General features: G+C 40.9%; 1 non-coding gene across 1 annotated transcript; it reads right to left on the bottom strand.

Moving 5' to 3' along the window:
- Positions 1-13286: 13286 nt before the first annotated feature.
- Positions 13287-13388, bottom strand: LOC123456898. Its single transcript, XR_006634765.1, has one exon. It is a non-coding gene; the product is annotated as a U6 spliceosomal RNA (small nuclear RNA).
- Between the last annotated feature and the right edge of the window lie 8347 nt (positions 13389-21735).

Here is a 21735-nt window from a genome sequence, read left to right on the forward strand (position 1 = left end):
AATCTATAAATGTAATACATTATATAAACCGGTTGAAGGACAAAAATCACATGATCATCTCATTGGATGTAGAGAAAGCATTTGACAATATCCAACATCCCTTCATGATAAAAGTCCTACAGAGACTGGGAATAGAAGGAACATATCTCAATATAATAAAAGCTATTTATGACAAGCCTACAGCCAACATATTACTAAATGGGGAAAAACTGGAAGCTTTTCCACTAAAATCAGGAACAAGATAAGGGTGTCCACTGTCCCCACTTTTATTTAATATAGTTTTGGAAGTCTTAGCCATAGCAATAAGGTAAGAGACACACATAAAAAGGATACAAATTGGAAAGGAAAAGATCAAGTTATCATTATTTGCAGATGACATGATTCTATACATAAAGGACCCTAAAGACTCTACTAGCAAACTGTTAGAGCTGATCAAAACCTACAGCCATGTAGCAGGATACAAAATAAATACACAGAAATCAGTGGCCTTCATATATGCTAACAACAAACACACAGAGGATGAAATCAGAGAATCACTCCCATTCACAATTGCATCAAAAAAAAATACAGTACCTAGGAATAAACCTAACCAAGGAAGTAAAGAATCTCTACAATGAGAACTTTAAAACACTCAAGCGAGAAATTGCAGAAGACACTAGAAAGTGGAGAAACATCCCTTGTTCCTGGATTGGAAGAATCAATATTGTGAAAATGGCAATCTTACCTAAAGCAATCTACACATTTAATGCAATCCCTATCAAAATTCCAAAAGCATTCTTCATGGAAATAGAAAAAACAATCCAAAAATTCATTTGGAATCACAAAAGACCTCAAATATCTAAAATAATACTGAGCAACAAAAATAAGGCTGGTGGTATCACCATACCTGATTTTAACCTATACTACAGAGTCATAGTAACAAAAACAGTGTGGTACTGGCACAAAAACAGACATGTAGATCAGTGGAACAGAATAGAGGACCCAGATGTAAGCCCAAGTAGCTATAGCCACCTGATATTTGATAAAAATGCCCAAAATACTCATTGGAGAAGAGACAGCCTCTTCAGCAAATGGTGCTGGGAAAACTGGATATATATCTGCAGAAGGATGAAAATAGATTCTTCTCTCTTGCCATGCACAAGAATTAAGTCCAAATGAACTAACGACTTTAACATTAGACCTGAAACTCTGAAGCTCCTAGAGGAAAAAGTAAGGGAAACCCTTCAACATATTGGTCTTGGCAAAGACTTTCTGAATACAACCCCAATTGCTCAGGCAATAAAACCCAGATTAATCAATGGGACCTCATGAAATTACAAAGATTTTTCACTGCAAAGGACACAGTGAAAAATAGCAAAGAGGCAACCTACAGAATGGGGAAAAATCTTCACCAGCTATATATCTGATAGAGGATTAATATCTAGGGTGTACAAAGAACTCAAAAAGTTAAATAATAAGGAATCAAACAAGCCAATCAAATCAGGCTATGGAGCTAAATAGAGCATTCTCAAAGGAAGAAATACGAATGGCATATAAGCATCTAAAAAAATGTTCTACGTCACTAGTCATCAGGGAAATGCAGATTAAAACAACATTGAGATTCCATCTCACGCCTGTCAGATTGGCCACAATCATGAAAACAAATGATCATAAATGTTGGCGGGGATCTGGAAAAAGAGAAACCCTTCTACACTGCTGGTGGGAATGCAATCTGGTCCAACCATTGTGGAAATCATTGTGGAGGTTCCTAAAACAGCTAAAGATTGATCTACCATATGACCCAGCTATAGCACTCCTAGGCATATATCATCTCATTTCCTTAGAAGTACGTGCTCAACCATGTTTATTGCGGCTCAATTTATAATAGCTGGGAAATGGAACCAGCCTAGATGTCCCTCAACTGATGAGTGGATAATGAAGATGTGGCACATTAATACAATGGAGTTCTAATCAGCGGTAAAGAAAAATGAAGTTATGAAATTTGCAGAAAAATGGATGGACCTGGAAAGGATTATACTAAGTGAGGTAACCCAGGCCCAGAAAGTCAAGCGCCACATGTTTTCTCTCATATGTGGATCCTAGCTACAGATGATGGTGCCTCTGCATGAGAATGAAAATACTTAGTAGCAGAGGCCAGTATTTTAAAAAGGAGACATAGGGCTGGAGAGATGGCTTAGTGGTTAAGCGCTTGCCTGTGAAGCCTAAGGACCCCGGTTCGAGGCTCGATTCCCCAGGACCCACGTTAGCCAGATGCACAAGGGGGCGCACGCATCTGGAGTTCGTTTGCAGAGGCTGGAAGCCCTGGCACGCCCATTCTCTCTCTCTCTCTCTCTCTCTCTGTCAAATAAATAAATAAATAAATAACTTTTAAAAAAAAGGAGACATAAAGGGAGAGAAAGGAAGAGAAGAAGGTATTTAATAGGTTGATATTATATATATGTAATTACAATGATTGAGATGGGGAGGTAATATGATGGAGAATGGAATTTCAAAGGGGAAAGTGTGGGGGGAGGGAATTTCCATGGGTATTTTTTTATAATCATGGAAAATGCTAATAAAATTTTTTTAAAAAAGAAGAAGTAACCAATCAAATACTGCCAGATATGATCAACATTCCTGTATGCTGTTCTTCAGTATAAAAAGTGTGACGTGTGGAAAACCTTGGATGAGGTTTAGGTTTTTTGGGAGAATTACTCTGCCTGAGTCTTAGCTGGTTAATAAAGCTGTTCTCTTGTGATCTTGGGGGAAAAAAAAAAAAAGACTCAGCTCTTTCTATTTCTCATTACTGTTTCAGGTCTATGCTATTCCTGTGGTTTGAATCTGGAACTCTTATCTCCTCTTTCCAGGCTGTTTTGTATCTTTATAATCTGAGCTCCTAAGAGAACCTCAGCCCCTCTCACCAGCAATTTTGGTCTCATGGGTTGGTTTTTGTATGCTATGTCTGTGCCCCTTTAAAATTTATATGTTAGAACCTCAATATAATCTGCAATGTGATGATACTTGGAAATGAAGCCTTAGGGATATAATTAGGTTCTAATGGTAGAGCACTCATGATGGAATTAACGCCCTTATAAAAAAGGAGGCTCAACAGAGCTAGCTTCCCCTCTGTATATATTGTTAGGATGCAATGAGAAGACAGGTGCCCACAAACCAAGAAGAGACCTCTGATCAACTGACACCTTGATCTTGACCTTCCCAGATTCCAACACCATGAGAAACAACTTTTTAAAATATTTTGTTTATTTTTTTTATTGCGAGAAAGAGGCAGAGAGAGAGAGAGAGAGAGAGAGAGAGAGAGAGAGAGAGGGAGGGAGGGAGGGAGAGAGGGAGAATAGGCAAGCCAGGGCATCCAGCCACTGCAAACGAACTCCAGACGCATCTGCTCCCTTATGCATCTGGCTTACGTGGGTCCTGAGAATCAAACCGGGATCCTTTGGCTTTGCTTTTGATGCTGGGGATTGAACCCAGGGCTTGGTGCATGCTAAGCACACGCTCTACCACTGAACTATAATACTAGCCCAATCTCTGTTGTATAAGCCATCTGATAGGTTGTTTCCTGTTATAGCTGCCCAAATGGGGAAGATACTCCATTATCATTACTAAGGGTACCTTTATACACAATAGTCCTTTATGCTTGTTTGTAATACACATTACATTTCTTGGAAATAGATGCATGCATTCAGTTTTATTACTTTTAGTAGGCTCTGATCATATTTCCACGGTTTTTGTTACCATCATGGTTCAAAATTAGCCAGAGACCAGAGAAGCCACTGAGGGCTTCTGAGGTCAATGGGCTAGGAAATAAATTATTCCATTTATCAGGATGAAAACTAAATCCTCATATTAACCTTCCTAATTGCTTGCTTACCTTGTTTTTATGCTTTCTAAGTGAACAGGAACAAAGCTACTTGCTGCTGTTCTCATTAACACTAATGATCAATAAGTAGAAAAAATTTGCTGATTCTTATATTTTGTTCAACATTATGTATGCTTAATTTAGAGCTTATTAGGGCATTGCCAGTTTTTCTCATTATCTCCTCTACAAGATGAATGTGTTTCTTAGGCAAGCAGTTAACATGAAGCAACAATGACTGACGCGGTTTTTGTGCGCAAGCAAGGCTTTCAGTTATATTTGCTGCTGGGGGGTGGGGAGGGAAGAAATAAGCACTTTTACTCACAAGAGAAAGAGGTACTTTTAACAAGGTAGCACTGAGTACGAATGACCAGAGTCAACTCGGTGTCCAGGGGAAGTGTTTGGCTTTGCATCCTCCCCTAGTTTACTCTGAGGTTCTGTCCATCCATTAAAATTAGGGTCTTAAATGAAATATTGATATATGCTACTACATGGATAGACCTTTTAAACATTCTCAGAAATGAAAGAAGCCAGGTACAAAGTACCACATATTGTTTGATTCCACTTACATGGAATCACCAGAATAAGAAAATCCATAGTCCGGGAGCCAATGAGTGGTTTCCAGGACCACAGGACAGGGTGACAGAGTGATGGCAGAGAGGCCTGGGGTCTCTTTTTGAGTTCTTCCATTGACTGTGCCTGTGGATGCACAGCTCTGTGAATATTCTATCAGCTCTTGAACCATATACTATAAATGGGTGAGTTGTATGAGATGTGAATTATATACTAATAAAACTACTTATGAAAACCATGACCCTGTACTTTTCCTGGTACCATCATGTCACCCTCATCCTTTGTACTGTTTAGCAAGTGGATCACTGTCATTATTTCTATCAGATTATCATTGCTACCATCCCAGTGACTCTGATGTCCACAGAGATAACCCACCATCCAGTCTCCCACTGAGTCATTTGGCATTTTCCCTTCTCAAGTGACCTTTCACCTCCTTTCCCATTCAGTCACTCACCTCACCCTTGTTTGTTGCACACCTCAGCCTGACCCGCCCCCCAGACTCCCTTCCTATGAAATACTGCATTCTTCAGAAACCTGACTTCTATACTTCCACATGATCCCTGCAGTTGCTTTAGCTATAACTGGACCTAGGAAGGGAAGGGGTCTTTCTCAGCTCCACTACTTTCTCTTTCTCTGCCTTGTTAGCACCCATAACCTCCCTCCATGCACTGCAACCCAGTGGTGTCCTTCACACCACTTTCTTCATGTTGCTTGAATTCTATGCTTTGTCACTTCAGTCGCTCATCCTTCCATTGTGATCATTTAACACATCTCAATCCTCTATCAATGCAACTATCCACACAGGGTGACCCAGTCCTAGTCTTCTTTACACTATATTCTCAGTGCTTTCAGTTTTCCTTCCATGTTTCTCCAGTTCTCTAAGGTCTCTGGTAAAAACACGACCCACGCTTCTCAACTCTTCTCCACCCTCTCCCTCCTCACACCCAGCTCATAACCTTCCCCACTGCCAAACTGAACCTACACCTTCTGTGTTAGTTATGTTCTCATCACTGTGACCAAACATGTCACAGGAAGCAATTTAAGGGAGAAAGGATTGACTTTGCTCACATTTTGAGAGGATGCAGTCCGTCATGATAGGAGCTGCTCACACTTGTGGCAGAAGGAATTTGCTCACATCTGAGTGGGTCAGGAAGCAGAGAGAAAGGAAGGCCAGTGCTCAGCCGAGTTTCTCTTCATTCAGTACAGGACCCCAGCCCATGGGATGGTGATGGTGCTGCCACATTCAGGGTGTGTCTTTCCCCCTTAGTCAAACCTCTGGAAACATCCTCACAGACATACCCAAAGGTGTGCCTCACTAATGTCCTAGGGCCTTTGCAATCTAATCAAGTTGCCAATCAAAAGTAACCATCACATTTCCCTACCATTCATTGTTCTTAGCCAAATGGAAGAAATGCTCCTCCTCTTAAAGTTTCTCTATCCATCTGTTTTGGTTTGTATCACCTCCTCACTACTACTCAGTATTTTTATAGTATTGCTTTCTCTTTTCTTCAATCTCTCCGTCTTCATTCCTTCTCTTCAACATATCTCATCCTGCCTAGGCAGCAGCAGCACTTTGGCCTTCATGTCCTATGAACTTCTTTAGCTCCTTCCCTACCTTTTGGCTACTCTTTAAATGCAAACATTCTGAAACATCTACCTCCACTTTTCTCTTTCCGCTTTTTATTCCATATGCTGCAATGGGTATTTCTACATGTCACTTCGCTGAAATGGCTTTTAAAAGATCTAGTGAGGGGCTGGAGAGATGGATCAGCAGTTAAAAGTGCTTGCTTGCAAAACCTGATGACCTGGGATTGATACACCCATACCCACATAAAGCCAAATGCACAAAGTGACACAGGCATCTGGAGTTCGTTTGCAGTAGTAAGAGGTTCTGGTGAGCCCATATTCTCTTTCACTCTCTCTGACTCTTTCTCTCTGTCTCAAATAAATGAATGAATAAATCAACAAATAAAATATTTTTAAACCAGTGAGTTCCTTTCTTTTCCTGCCTGAATTCTTTGTAGTGGTTAGTGCATTAAAAACTTTTCCCTGCTGATCAAGATCTCTTCCCTTAGCTAAGCTTATGCTATACATGTGATCTATTTATTAACACAAGCATAGCAGTTTAAAACAACATTGATTGATTCTCTTTCAGTTTCTGTGGGTCAGGGGTCCAAACACAAGTGAGCTAAGTCCTCTGCTGAAGTCTCACAAGGCTGAAACCAAACTGTCAGCTGGGGTTGCTTTCTCTGAGCTAGAGTCCTTTACTAAGCTTATTCAGGTTACTGGTAGAATTCAATTCATTGTGAATGCATTATCAGTAGCTTGCTTTGGACTTCTCTTGGTTCCCCAAAACTTGTGATATTCATTGAAAGAATTTAGTTAAGCCATACAGAGCATGGTGTTGAAAGAAATAGACAGAGTATAGTAGAGTACCCTCAAGGGCTGGGAGTGGGCAATAGCCAAAGGAACTATTGCAGAGATTACTGTCACAGAGAGTAGACAGTAGCCATAGATAACATTGTGCCAACCTACATTTTAGGTTGGTTTGATATTATTTCTTTTTTTTTTTTTACAGAATTCTTGTTCATTTATTTATTTATTTATTTAGGAGTGACAGATAGAGAGAGACAAAGAGGCAGATAGAGAGAGAGAGAGAGAACGGGCGTGCCAGGGCATCCAGCCACTGCAAATGAACTCCAGAAGCGTGCTCCCCCTTGTGCATTTGGCTAACACAAGTCCTGGGGAATCAAGCCTCGAACCGGGGTCCTTAGGCTTCACAGGCAAGCACTTAACCGCTAAGCCATCTCTCCAGCCCTGATACTATTTCTTAAAATATAAAAAATATCAAATATAAGGGGGAGAGTTCCTGCTCAGTTCATTGACAAGACCATTTGGATTAACTGTTAAGGGAAGGGACAGTGGTGTCTCTTTGTTCTTTTTTCTTTTCTTTTTAAAAATATTTTTATTTATTTATTTATGTGTGTGTGTGTGTGTGTGTGTGTGTGTGTGTTTGTGCACATGCACAAGAGAGAGAGAGACAGACAGACAGACAGACAGACAAACAGAGATAGAGAGAGAGAGAGATAATGAATATGAATGGGCACACCAGGACCTATTGACACTGCAAATGGATGCCAGGCATATGCACTGCTTGGTGCATCTGGCTTTACATGGGTACTTGGGAATTGAACCCAGGCCAGCAGGCTTTGCAAGAAAGTACCTTTAACCACTGAACAATCCCCCTAACCTTTTATTTGTTTTCTAGTTATTTTTTTGCACATCATGTATTATGTGGTATGGTGCATACATGTTGTGTGTGCAGATGTGCGTGCCCCATGTGCATGTGTAGAGGCCAGTGGAGAAGATAGGTATCCTCCTCCATTTTTTCCCTTTTCTGAGTTATTTGCTTGACATGGAGCCCCACTGAACCTGGAACTGCCATTTCCAGTCAGACTGCTTGGTTACTGAGCCTCAGTGATTCTCCTGTCTCTGATCTCCATAAGATGGGGGTTACAGGCATGAGTGGTCATAGCCTTTTACATGAGTGCTGAGGATTGAGCTCAGGCCTTCTCAGGCCCACCTGTTTTGAGATGGGGTCTTTCACTGGCCTAGAAGTTGCCAATTAGGCTAGACTCATTGGCCAGTGAGACTCCAGGATCTGTTTGTTTTTGCCTACCCAGTGCTGGGGTTATAGGCACTTACCACCTTGCCCAACTTTTTTTTTTTCTAGGTAGAGTATCACTCTAGCCCAGGCTGACCTGGAATTCACTATGTAGTCTCAGGGTAGTCTCAAACTCACAGCAATCCTCTTACTTCTGCCACCCGAGTGCTGGGATTAAAGGTGTACATCACCACACCCAGCCATGCCCAGCTTGTTTACATGAGTACTGGAGATGAAACTCAGATTCTCATGCTTGCAAAGCAAGCACATTACTGAGACATCTCCTGAGCTTCCTTCTTATTATGATTTAGATTAAGATTCAAAGATGGTTTTGTTGTTTATCAGAAAACCTCCAGGTATATAGTAATCTTATGATCTTTTTGGTAGTTAAGAATGTCATGTCTCTTGGCCAGAGATACAACTCAGATCCCATTCTTTTAACCATTACTCAAAGTCCTGTACTTACAGCTACAGGTTTTACAAAATGTTAACTATGAGGGAAGGGTCCATCCTATGACCTTTAAGCTTAATAGCTGACTGGATACCTAACAATGCTCTCTTAAGAGTTGAGACTGCTAAAATGACTTACAGGATGAGCATTGATCCCCTATAGGTACTTCTGGATGAAATGGGATTATAAAAGTATTTAGGATCTCTACTACTACTGAGTTTCAGGCCTTGGATGATGTTCACGAGACCTAGCTGATGGAGTTAGTCATGGGACCATTTGAGGGTGGACCAATTGTAAACAAGAGGATAGTGGTATTTGATGTGATTTGAATCTGGTTTTATAGATTGTTTAAGGCAAATGAAACACTAGTAGAATTATCAGTAATATACACACAGCATTTAACCTTGTTGAAATGACATTATCTAGTCTTGTATATGAGTAAAAGCAGAATCCAGATGATTATTCTAATGGAAAGCACTTTGAGTCTGGTGACCATTGTAACATGGGTGAATCAGTAAGGTGATAATAGAGATTTTTATCTTGGATACAAGGCAGAAATGAAAGGCTGGCCAGAACCTCAGAACCAAAGACAAGCACAAAGAACGAGCAAACAGTAAAACTTTTATATATCTGTTCATGTGAAAAGCTATTTAAGGTCACTTAGGAGTTGACTTTCTTAAAGCTCTGGAAGAAATGTTTCCTTGGGAGAGAGGAGAGTCTCCTTTCTAAGGTTTAACTTGTGAATAGTGAATCCAGCTGGCAATCCCCAGCACTTTGATGGCTTTAGTACAGGATAAAAGCATGGGAAGAGAGCTTTTCCAAAGAGGAGTTAACTGCTGGCCTTGAGGACCCTTCCTGGAAGTTTTAATTAGCACCTATTCTCTGGGTTGAATTTTCTTAACAGGCTAGATGCCCAAATTCTTTGATAGTCTAGTGAATTATTGAGTCTCGAGGTAAATTGCCTTATACTTCATCATCTAGGAACAGATCTGAAAATACAAAAAGGTGTCCATAAAGCACCTCAAAAGGACTTAGACCAGGGCTGTGAAGGTTGCTCAGTGGTTAAACACATTTGTTTGCAATTCCTAACAGCCTGGTTCTATTCCCTAATACATAAAACCAGATGCACAAAGTGGTACATGTGTCTGAAGAACGTTTGCAGTAGCAAGAGGTCCTGACATGCCCATTTTCTCTATGTCTGTAATAAATTCAAAAAAATTAAGAGGGCTTAATGGATGAAGAGATAGCTCAATGGTTAAAGGCACTTTCTTGCAAAGTCTGATGGCTTGGGTGTCATTCCCTAGTATCCATGTAAAATCAGTTACACAAAGTGGCACATGTGTCTCTAGTTCATTTGCAGTGACAGGAGGCCCTAGTGTGTTCATTCTTTCTCCCTCCCCTTCCTCTTCCCAATAAATATTTTTAATTTTATTTATTTATTTGAGAGACAGAGAGAGAGAGAGAGAGAGAGAGAGAGAGAGAGAGAGAGAGAATGGGTGCACCAGGGCCTCCAGCTACTGTAAATGAACTCTAGACACACATGCCACCTTGTGCATCTGGCTTACAGGGGTCCTGGAGTATCGAACCTGAGTCCTTTGGCTTTGCAGGCAAGCACCTTAAACCATCTCTCCAACCCAAACAAATATTAAAAAAAAAATAGATCAAGGGCTGAATGAAGGCTTAAGTGGGCTCTAGGGAGGGCTGTTGGTAACATTGCTCTGTAGATAAGATGTGTTTCCTGGCAAAGTTTTTTTTTTTTGCAATAACTTTTTGTGTATTTTTATTTATTTTATATGAGAGCAACAGACAGAGAGAAAGAGGCAGAAATAGAGAGAGAATGGTCACGCCAGGGCCTCCAGCAACTGCAAACGAACTCCAGACACATGCGTCCCCTTGTGCATCTGGCTAACGTGGGTCCTGGGGAATCGAGCCTCGAACCTGGGTCCTTAGGCTTCACAGGCAAGCACTTAACCACTAAGCTATCTCTCTAAACCCTGGCAAAGCTTTTTTAATAGATCATTGTAGGGTCTGATTAACATGTTCCACTTTTCCAAAGGACTGAGGTCTCCAAGAGAAATGAAAGTAATGTCTAACTCAGCTGGGAAATAAAGGATCATTACAGCTTTAAGGACATCTTAGGAGGCTGTGGTAGTTTGAATGGATGTCTCCCAATAGATTCATTTTATTAAAGCTTCTTAGATTTCCAGCTGCCTGGCTGAGGTATCACTGTGGGCAGATCCTAGGGTCATGCCCTAAGGTCTGTTTGGGGCAGATCTGGAACCCCGGTCTAAAGATATGCAGAGTGCTTGAGTTCTGCCTGGGATTCCTAGAGTGTGCGTGCTTATGGTGCTGGTGGTGGTATTTCTCTCTGCATGGACCTGGGAAAGCAGGCCAGCTTCTTCTGCCATTATGGAACTTCCCCTGGATCTTTACTTTTCAATAAATCCTGTTCCTCCCATAAACTGTGCCTGGTTTGGAAGTTCATCCCAGCAACATGAAGCTGACTGCTATAGAAGTCAAATGGAGGAATAATTTTGAAGGCCAGAATTGGGGCATTAGAGGGTGAGTGACAGGATTAAAAGCCCATAATAGAGAGATTACTGATTAGAAGCTGAAGTCCTGATCAAGCTTTGAGCAAGAGGAAACACTGTTCTTACGAAAAGCAAGAGAGAGTCGTTGAATCTTATTTCAACTTAGCATATCAGTAGCTATACTTGGGGGTCTGACTCATTGTCCCTTCAGTAGAGGTGATTGATCAGGGCCATTGTTGTGGGATTTTGCAGAAGGTTGAAGATAATTTGAGATCCCACTTTTTTCTTTTTTTTTTCTTTTTTATAATTAACAACTTCCATGATTGCAAACACTATCCCATGGTAATTCCCTCCTTCCCCCCACTTTCCCCTTTGAAACTCCACTCTCCATCATAATCCCTCCTCCTATCAATCAGTCTCTCTTTTATTTTAATGTTATGATCTTTTCCTCCTATTAGGATGGTCTTGTGTAGGTAGTGTCAGGCACCACCTCTTCAGCAATGGAAGGTTTTTTTAAAAATTTATTTATGGGCTGGAGAGATGGCTTAGCGGTTAAGCGCTTGCCTGTGAAGCCTAAGGACCCCGGTTCGAGGCTCGGTTCCCCAGGTCCCACGTTAGCCAGATGCACAAGGGGGCACACGCGTCTGGAGTTCGTTTGCAGAGGCTGGAAGCCCTGGCGCGCCCATTCTCTCTCTCTCTCTATCTGCCTCTTTCTCTGTCTGTCACTTTCAAATGAATAAAAATAAAACAAAAAATATTTTTTAAAAAATTTATTTATTTATTTATTTATTTACAAGGAGAGAGAGACAGAGAGATTGGGCACACCAGGGCCACCAGCTGCTGCAAACGAACTCCAGATGCATGTGCCACTTTGTGCATCTGGCTTTACATGGGTACTGGGGAATTGAACTCAGGTTGTTAGGCTTTTCAGGCAAACACCTTAACTGCTAAGCTATCTCTTTAGCCCAAGACCCTATTTTTGTTAATAGGTTCCAGCCCACTAAAAATAAAAAGTGATAAAGTATTTTGAGAATGGCATAGCCTCTCTCAGCACAGATGGGCTGGACACAAGTGGCTAAGACTCTCAAGTTACTGTTGCATATTGCAGAAGAGTTAAGTAATGCAGACAAAGATGTGAAGTGAGCAAAAGTTGACTGTATTAAGGAAAATTTAGAAAATGACTCCCAAGAGTGAGCATTTCACATAAATAAGAGAGAGGGGGGACGCTGGATAAGGGGATTGGAGCTGGGAATATATAGATGAAAAAGCTCAAAGTGTCAGGACAACCATGCTTAGGATTGCTGCCAGTGTCAAAAGAAGAGGAAGAAAGGGAAAAGAAAATAAAAATGTTAGAAGTCAGAAAAGCAGGCGCCTCAGCTGTGAGAGTCTACAAGCAACTTCACCCAGAGGCTTTTGTAGGTTTCAGTACAGTACCTCATTAAGGAACTAGCTATTCCTGACATCTCTTTAACATGTCTGTAGATGTGGGGTGGTCTCTTGACCAGGTGAGTGATTGAAAGACTCCTAGGGCCAGAGGATCTTTACCTGTCTGGAGGAAACAGAAGGTGGCATCCTTCTTTCAATGACCTCTAAGCCTAATGTCTGTTTATCTACAACAGTCAGTCACCCATCAAGAGTATAGACCCTAAAACCATTCAGGAGGTGGACAGCAATTCAAGGCTGAAGCAGGGCATAGAGGAATTATGTGACTGTAGCTTCTGTAATCCCTACTGCAATCTTGGAGGGCAGGTGGGCATCTATGTTGTCTTGGACCTGTGTCCCTGACTATGTACAAAAGAAAATTACCTTACAGCCAATCTCTGTTATGAGGACATTCAGGCATTACTTTAAAAGTATGGGTAGGCTGGGCATGGTGGCACACGCCTTTAATCCCAGCACTTGGGATGCAGCGGTAGGAGGATCGCCATAAATTCGAGGCCACCCTAGGACTACACAGTGAAGTCCAGGCCAGCCTGGAATAGAGTGAGACCCTACCTGGAAAAAAAGTATGGATAAAGAACAAATTATGCTATAGACAGCATAAAGGCAGAATGAAACATTTGGTTACAGGACTCTCATTGAAGCCCATTGCTCACGAGTCAGAGGCCAGTTTTCTGGAGTCCTATTTACAAAGTCTTTACCTATGCCTGTGTCTTAACACGCTTCCCCTGGTTTTTCTTCTAGCATATTTTATGTTAAGGTCTTTGATCCATAAAAAATATAGAATGCTTAATGAATTTGTATGCTATCTTTGCACAGGGGCCATGCTAATCTCTGTATCATTCTTACTTTAGTGTATGCACTGCCAAAGCAAGCACCCAATTGTCCAGAATACAAAGCAAGTACAGAACTGAAAACCCCACTACCAAGGAGAAAACTTATGTTCCTCTCTATTACAGTAAGATTTACCCAGAGCTCCCTTTCATTGATGTTGATTGCTGTGTTTGAAGCCAACTGGAGCCAAAGGCTTCCTCTATCCAGGGACATCTGGGGCTCGGATCCTGGAATCCTTTGATTCTCAGGACAGAAAGCTTTCCAGTGTCCTATCTTGCCACACTGAGGGCAAGGAGTCTTACGAGGACAACCAATGTTTTGGCAATATTTTTCCCAGTGGCTTGCCTGCTGCAACATTTGTTAATTTTCTCCAGGACAGGAGCCAGAAGAGCTCTTAAGTTGCCCTATAAGGCTTCAAGAGGCTATGCATATCTCCTGTTACCTCTCTCTCTCTCTCATCTCTCACCTTGCAAATAAATAAATAAATGTAAAGGCAATGTGGTTTTCATTAGGTTCCTAGTGAATAGTTGCCAGTTATTGGTCATATCTTTCTTTTTTTTTTTAATTTTATTTATTTATTTATTTGAGAGCGACAGACACAGAGAGAAAGACAGATAGATAGAGGGAGAGAGAGAGAATGGGCGCGCCAGGGCCTCCAGCCTCTGCAAACGAACTCCAGACGCGTGCGCCCCCTTGTGCATCTGGCTAACGTGGGACCTGGGGAACCGAGCCTCGAACCGGGGTCCTTAGGCTTCACAGGCAAGCGCTTAACCACTAAGCCATCTCTCCAGCCCATATCTTTCTAACATCTAATCTAAACTGCCTGGCTGTGGGGTTTGAATAAAGCCTTCTGGCTACCTAACAGATAAAGAATGGAGATGAAGTTTTATTGTTTGTTTTTGTTATTGTTATTGTTGGGTATCAGCTGGGTTCTTTTCACTTTCTTTCAAAAAATATTCTATTTAGGAGATAGAATGGGCATGCCAGGGCCTCTAGTCACTATAAATGAACACCAGACTCATATGCCACCTTGTGCATGTGGCTCTTTATGTGGGTGCTAGGGAATTGAACTCCGATCATTAGGCTTTGCGGGCAAGTGCCTTAACTACTAAGCCATCTCTCCAGCCCTGCTTTTCACTTTCTGTAAGTTACTCTCTTGTATTGCCCTTCATCTCAGCAATGAAAAAACTCTATTGTTGAATCTCTCTTATGCTTCAAATCTCTCACTTCTATCAGTTAGAGAGCACACTTTTCTTAGAGATTAGGTTGGGACTACTCTGTATCTTAGGGTTAACTGGTTAGTAACCTTAATTATATATGCAAGTTCCCTTTTACCATGTAACAAAACACAATCTGGGCCAGGCATGGTGGTGCATGCCTTTAATCCCAGCACTCAGGAGGCAGAGGTAGGAGGGTCTCCATGAGTTTGAGGCCACCCTGAGACAACATAGTGAATTCCAGGTCAGTCTGGAGTAAAGTGAAACCCTACCTTGAAACAAACAATCAAACAAAATTATAGCAGTAATACCAGATAGCAAATGTCATGGGAATAAGCTAATAATTCTGCTTTTCACCTTACTTGAAAAAATAAAACATATGTTATTATTATATACACTCCTGTGAGTGATCTCATCCTTCTACTCAACTTTATTTACCAGCTCAAAGTTGCTAATGACTCACAAATCTTTAGCTCAACTTCACTCTGGAGACTTCAGACGTATATCAACAATTCTCAGTGTCCAATTAGAGGCCCTACACATACCTGGTTCGGAAGGTTGAAAAATGAGTTCATCATTTCACCGCCAGCCTGCCTTCTTTCTAGGTTTCTTCTCTCAAGGAGTCATTCCCCAGCATATTCTTGACTTTACATCTGTTCACACTGCTGTCATATCAAAGAAACTACATTAGTTATTTTTCTCACTGCTGGGATCACATACTTGATACAAAGCAACTGAAGGGAAGAAGGATTTGTTTTGGCCAGGCCATCATGGTGGGGGAGATGTGACAGAGTTCATGGCGGCAGGAGTATGTGGCTGAGGCTCCTTACAACACAATGGATCAGGGAGCCCAATGGGGGATTCTGGCACTTAGCTGGCTAATTCCTTTTTCCATTTTTATTCAGGCCATGGGATGGTGTTGCTCACAATTAGGGCAGGGATTGTCCCTTCAGTCACTCCTCTCTGGAAGAGCCCTCATGGACACACCCAAATGTGTGACTCGCTAATGCCCTAGGTAACTCTTAAGCCAATCATGTGGATGATTGAAATTAACTACCATAGCAACTTGTACCGATCAGTTGTACCTGAAAATTCTCCAGTCTATAGTCTTCTTTTGATTCCTTGTTCAGGGTACTTTCACCTCTCAGGCAGTGTCCTCTAGTCTAGTTGGATTTCCATTCCAACCATGTTAAAGTGTTCCTTTCAAAAAACTACATTCCTTCACTGGGCTTCCAGTTGTGATGAAGAGTTCAACAATCAGATGAACCCATGCCTGATTTGGAAGGTTGAAGTGATATATCTTGAAAAGAGAGCCTTGCTTCTTTTATTTCTATTGGCAAACAGAGTTATAGAGTAATTTGGCTTTCAGTAGCTGTTTGTAGAGTGAGTCCAATGTGCAGTCCCTAGCTACATGAGTGAAAAAAAAAAAAAAAAGCAAAAGGGCACCCACTTTGCTGGCAGCAGCTGGTGATTTCCAGACCATGGCAAAGGAGAGAAAGTCCTGGAGCCAACAGTTATATGGAAACAGAGTCTTAATATTCCAGCTCACTGATCACAGCAGAGGCAACAGCTCTCTGGCAGTCAACTTCTGCAGTGTCATTCTGGAAGGTTTTCCAGGATGTTCAGGATAGATTTTGCTCCTCTAACAATTCATTGTTTTGTTTTGTTTTTTTTTATACTGCTTCTGTTTGTACCAGCTGAAGTGGTATGTTTTCTCTGCAACTGAATTCCGACAACAGTATATCCTACAGTGAATCACATTTCAGCCAGAGTGATATTTTCAAACTCCTAATACTCAAAATTAATGATGGCACCATCCTTGCTTAAAGTCTTTCAATGGTCCCAATATTCTTTTTAAATTTTTTTCTGATTTATTTTTATTTATTTATTAGAGACAGAGAAAGGGACACAGAGAGAGAGAGAGAGAGAAAAAGAGAAAGTGTGGGAGACTGGGCATGTCAGGTCCTCTAGCCACTGCAAACACCAGATGCAGGTGCCACTTTGTATATCCAGCTTACGTGGGATCTGGAGAATTGAACCTGGGTCCTTAGGCTTTGTAGGCAAGTACCTTAACCCTTAAGCCATCTTTCCAGCCCTGTCACAATATTCTTGTATTAAAATCTAAACTGTTTTCTTTTTCTGGATGTTCAATATAGGGTCTCACTCTAGCCCAGACTGACCTGGAATTCACTATGTGGTCTCAGGCTGGCCTTGAACTCACAGTGATCCTCCTACAACAGCCTCCCAAGTGCTGTGATTAAAGGCATGCACCAACATGCTCGGCTAGTCTAAACATTTTAATTTTATGTGAAAGGTCCTACATAACCTGATCCTTTTATCCTCTGCAGATTCATCTATATCCACGCTCTCTCAGCCCATGTTCACCTTCCATTTAAGCCCCCAAGATGATCATAAACCCATCTCTTTGTATTAGTACCTGTTGTTTTCCCTTTGTGAAACTCTCTTGCTCTGTATTCCCTTGGGTACTTCTCCTTTTTTATTTTTTTAAAAATTGGACTAAATGTTATATTCTTCAAGAAATCCTCTCTGACCCCACAGACTATTATTATCACCAAAGTTCTAGAATATGTAATCTCCTATGACCTCACAAAGCATCCTGCCTCTGCCTCCTTCAAAACACTCCAGTGAATTATGATTTATAATCGTAAATCATACCTTCCCCTATCATGTCATATGAACCTTGAAGAAGGGTCCATGTTTAAGTTGCTATCTATCCTTAGTATTCAATGACAGTCTGGCCCAGACTGGAGTATATACATAGAGTAATAAACTAGTGGAAGTTATTTTATTTTATTGTTTTTGTAGTGCTGGGATCCAACCCAGGGCCTTAGACATACTAGGCAAGGGCTCTATCATTGAATTCCACTCCTAGTCCAAAAGTATGTTTAACAGAGGGTCTAATCTTTATTGTATTGGTATTTTAGAAAAGCACTCATATAGGGCTGGAGAGATTGCTCAGTGGTTAAATGTGCTTGCTTACAAAGCCGGTCAACCGTGGTTGGCATAGTTTCAATTCCCTAGTACCCATGTAAAACCAGATACACAAAATGGAGCACACATTTGGAGTTTCTTTGCAGCAGCAAGAGGCCCTGGTGTACCCATTCACTTTCTCAAGTAAATATTTTTTTTTAAAGAAAAACACTCATGTGTAGAAGGAACTTTTTGCATCAGTTAGAGGGAAGGGGCTGAGATAGAAAGTCAGGTTTGTGTGCTGGAGTAATAACTTAGCAGTTAAAGCCTTGCCTGCAAAGCCAAAGGACCCAGGTTCTATTCCCCAGGATCCATGTAAGCTAGATGCACAAGGTGGCAAGTGTATCTGGAGTTTGTTTGCAGTAGCTGAAGGCCCTGGTGTGCCCATTCTTTTTCTCTCTCCCTCTTCCTATCCCTCTTTCTCATTCTCTCAAATAAATAAATAAATAAATAAAAGTCAAGTTTGTTGGTCTCACATAGTACAGTATTAGTGGCAATGGAGAGAAGACTATTCCAGAAAAACTGCTAACATTCAAGGAGTAATAAGGCAGAGAATTATTAAATCTTCTGAAATTTGGACTGGAGAGATGACTTACTGGTTAAAGTGCTTGCTGACAAGGCCAATGGACCCAGATTTGAGTCCCTAGTACTCACGTAAAGCCAGATACACAAGATAGTATATGCATCTGGAGTTCATTTGCAGTGGCTGGGGGCACTGGTGTACCAATTCTCTCTCTCAAATAAATAAATAAATAGATAAATAAATAAATAAATCTTCTGAAATTTTAAGTCAATTTAATTCACATTTACTTAGTCTTTGCAAAGCATTGTACCAGGTTACAAGATATAAAGATATTAGAATATTGGTAAGATAACTCGATCCTGAAGGCTTCAGGGGTTTCAGTTAGTGAGTAGATACACAAATAATTTCATATCAAGTAGAGAAACAAGAGGTGGAAGAGTTAACATTTTCAGGGCTAGTGGGTGTTGTTCCTAAGTTTTTTACTTGATTTGTTTTTAATACAAAGCTAATGGGCTAGTCAACAGGTGCAATACACACAGTGTACCTTGGTGGGAAGAACACTGCCTAAAGAGAGAACATAGAAACCTTAATTCTTAACCTGCTACTAACTGACTGGTGGGTATGATCTTGAACAATTATGCTTAACTTCTTTTTTAAAATATTAATTTATTAATTTGAAAGAGACACACAGAAAGAGAGTGAGTATGGGCATGCTAGGGCCTCCAGCCACTGCAAACAAACTCCAGACACACACACCACCTTGTATATCTGATTTATGTGGGTACTGAGGAATCAAACCGGGGTCCTTAGGCTGTGCAAGCAAGTGCCTTATCCACAAAGCCATCTCTCCAGCTCATGCTTAACTTCTCTAGGCCTTAATGTCTTCATTTATATAATAAGGTTTTTGAATGAAGTAACATTTAAAATCTTATTTTTTATATTTGTTTTTTTTTAAAGTGGGTGAAGTATTAATTTTTTCAGTCATCTAACTAGAACACTTACATATTGTAAATAGTGAAGAGTATTTTGGAATACGAGTTTTAACTTATTTAGAAGATAAGGACATAATATGGTCATGAATAGACTGCAACTTGATTTCTTGATTCTAAGAGATGGATGGTAATATTCATCTTTGCCAACGATGGACAGTTTCCCAAACATGCCTCCCCACTCCACTTCCTCAGCTCTTCCAAGCTTATGCTTTTGTTTTTAGTTTGCCTTATCTATTGCTTTCTATGAGTGCTAGTGTTTGTCAGAAGAATGCAAAGAGAAGCCTCAAATAAGAATGTTTTTCTGCTCTGATAAGAGCTTTAAATTCTGGGCTCAGATGGTGTGACAATTGTCTTCAAATATCAATGGAAAGGAGCATATGAAGGAACACAGAAAACAGGATTAAAATCAAGAAACAGAGCTATTCACTTGAACATTCACCTGTTCTCCCCTCTATAGCTCCTTCTCTATGTAACTAGACATGCAACAGCTTGCAAGAATGGCCACTAATGCTAACAGCTGTAACAGGCAAACCCAGAGAATGCAGGGGCTTAAAAGGAAGCCATTTCCCTTTCATTTGAAGTATGACTGATGGTAAGAATGCTGGTGATAGTGTATGCCTGCTCCATTCAGCCAGTCATTCAGGACAGCTTCAGATACTCACACACACAATACATGACTTCCAAGATTACCTGAAGTGTCAACATCCAGGTAGCAAAAGCAAAGTTGGAGAGGATGGGAGACAATAGGCTTTCTTGTTGGAGGTTTCTGTGACAAGGCATGGTATCACTTCTGTCCACACTCTATTAATGCAGCCTCATCTCCAGGTCCATGGACATACCTAATTTCAGTGTATGCTGAGGCACAGAGTCTAGCTGTGTACTAATGAAAACAAGGAGCAGATTTTCATTACTACATGCTAGTCTCTGGTCTTTGACTTACCCACGGATATTGGTTATGTCTAGCTGTTCCCTCCGAACTCCCTTTCTATCATATTTCTATACTTGCTGATAAAATATTTCAGATGTGGGGGGGCAGCGGCTGGAGAGATGCCTTGTCAGTTAAAGTTATGTTTGCAAAGCCTGGTAGCCTAGATCTGATTGCCCAGTACTCAACTAAAGACAGATGCACAAAGTAGCATATACATCTGGAGTTTGTCTGCAGTGTCAAGAGGACCTGGTGCATGTCTATTCTCCTATTCTCTGTCTTTCTGCTTGCAAATAAATAAATAAAACTTCAGGAGTAACTCCTACTTGACACAGACCATTAGAAAATAGTTTTACAGTGGTGATATTCATCAAGTAAGCATTACTTTTATGGTGCAATCTTCAGGTTTTTCTAAGAATTCTAATTTCTGCCTTACAGTATAAAACATTAGACTAATATTGTACAGGGTATAGAATGATCATATGTCACTCTGGGTTATGCATATAGATTTAACTTCAGGTGTACATAACTGGGAATATTACTCATCCAATGTTATCTGGTTTAGTAAGGTCAATGGTGGAAAAAATCATACTTCAATTTTCCTTTGGGTCATTTATCTAGGAAATTATAATTGCTCACTTTAATAACTATTTAGTTGTATATCATAGCTTTTATTTGGTATGAACTGGTGTTCCTCAAAATATGGTCCCTAGAGTGACATCAATATCCCTGGGTAACTTGCTGGAGATATAATATTCAGGCCTCACCTCAGACTCTGTCTTTCCTGAAACTTAGGGAATGAGTTCCAGTAATCTGCTTGCACTTGTCTCTAACAGAACACAGAACTAGAAACACTAGTATAGCCATTTAGTTGAGTTACATTATCTCTGAATCATTTCATTTCTCGTGTGTATTTTTGTGATGTGGTGTTTGGAGTATACACCTGTATGTGCTCACGAGGTGCCCCATGTGCTGGCCTGCAGTGGAATGCACTCACCTGTGGTGGCCAAAAGGGAATATCCACTGTGCCCCTCCATTGCTCTTCTGCCCATTTTCACTTGTTGGGTTTCGTATTGATCCCAGAACTTGTCTCTTCCCCCCCCCTCGTGGTTTTTCAAGGTAGGGTCTCGCTCTTCTAGCAAAGGCTGACCTGGAATTCACTATGTAATGTCAGGGTGGCCTCGACCTCACAGCAATTCTACCTTTGCCTCCTGAGTGCTGGGCAGGCTTTGATTTTTTTTTTATTCCTTATGAGCTCTGGCGATTATCTGCTCCCTGCTGTCTATAGGACTGGGGGTTACAGACACGTGTGCCACTAGTGGTATTTCAGGCCTTTACGGGCCTTAATGCTTGCTCCTAACCTCCTAAGCCCTCATTTCTTTCTTTATACGTGTATATAATGTATTTTGATCATATTTACTCTTACTGCCTTCTCTTGTCTTCTCTCAACTAGTCCTACTTTTTACTTTGATGTCTTTTTTGTGTGTGAATGTGACTAATTAAGTTTAAGTAGGGTTGCTTCAATGCACATGGGTGTGGGGGTTATTTACCTGAACATGGGCAACTTATCAGTGCGCATACACTGTTGAAGAAAATATCTGTACCTTCCCCAATAATTATTAACTGCCAAGAACTCCTCGGAGGGTTTGGACTTCATGAGCCCCTCCCCCATCCATGACCCAGCACGGATGGGCCCAATATTGTGCAGGTAACCACTGCTGCTCTGAGTTCATGGATGCAA

The sequence above is a fragment of the Jaculus jaculus genome, chromosome X, assembly GCF_020740685.1.
Source record: "Jaculus jaculus isolate mJacJac1 chromosome X, mJacJac1.mat.Y.cur, whole genome shotgun sequence".
Lineage (NCBI taxonomy): Eukaryota > Metazoa > Chordata > Mammalia > Rodentia > Dipodidae > Jaculus > Jaculus jaculus.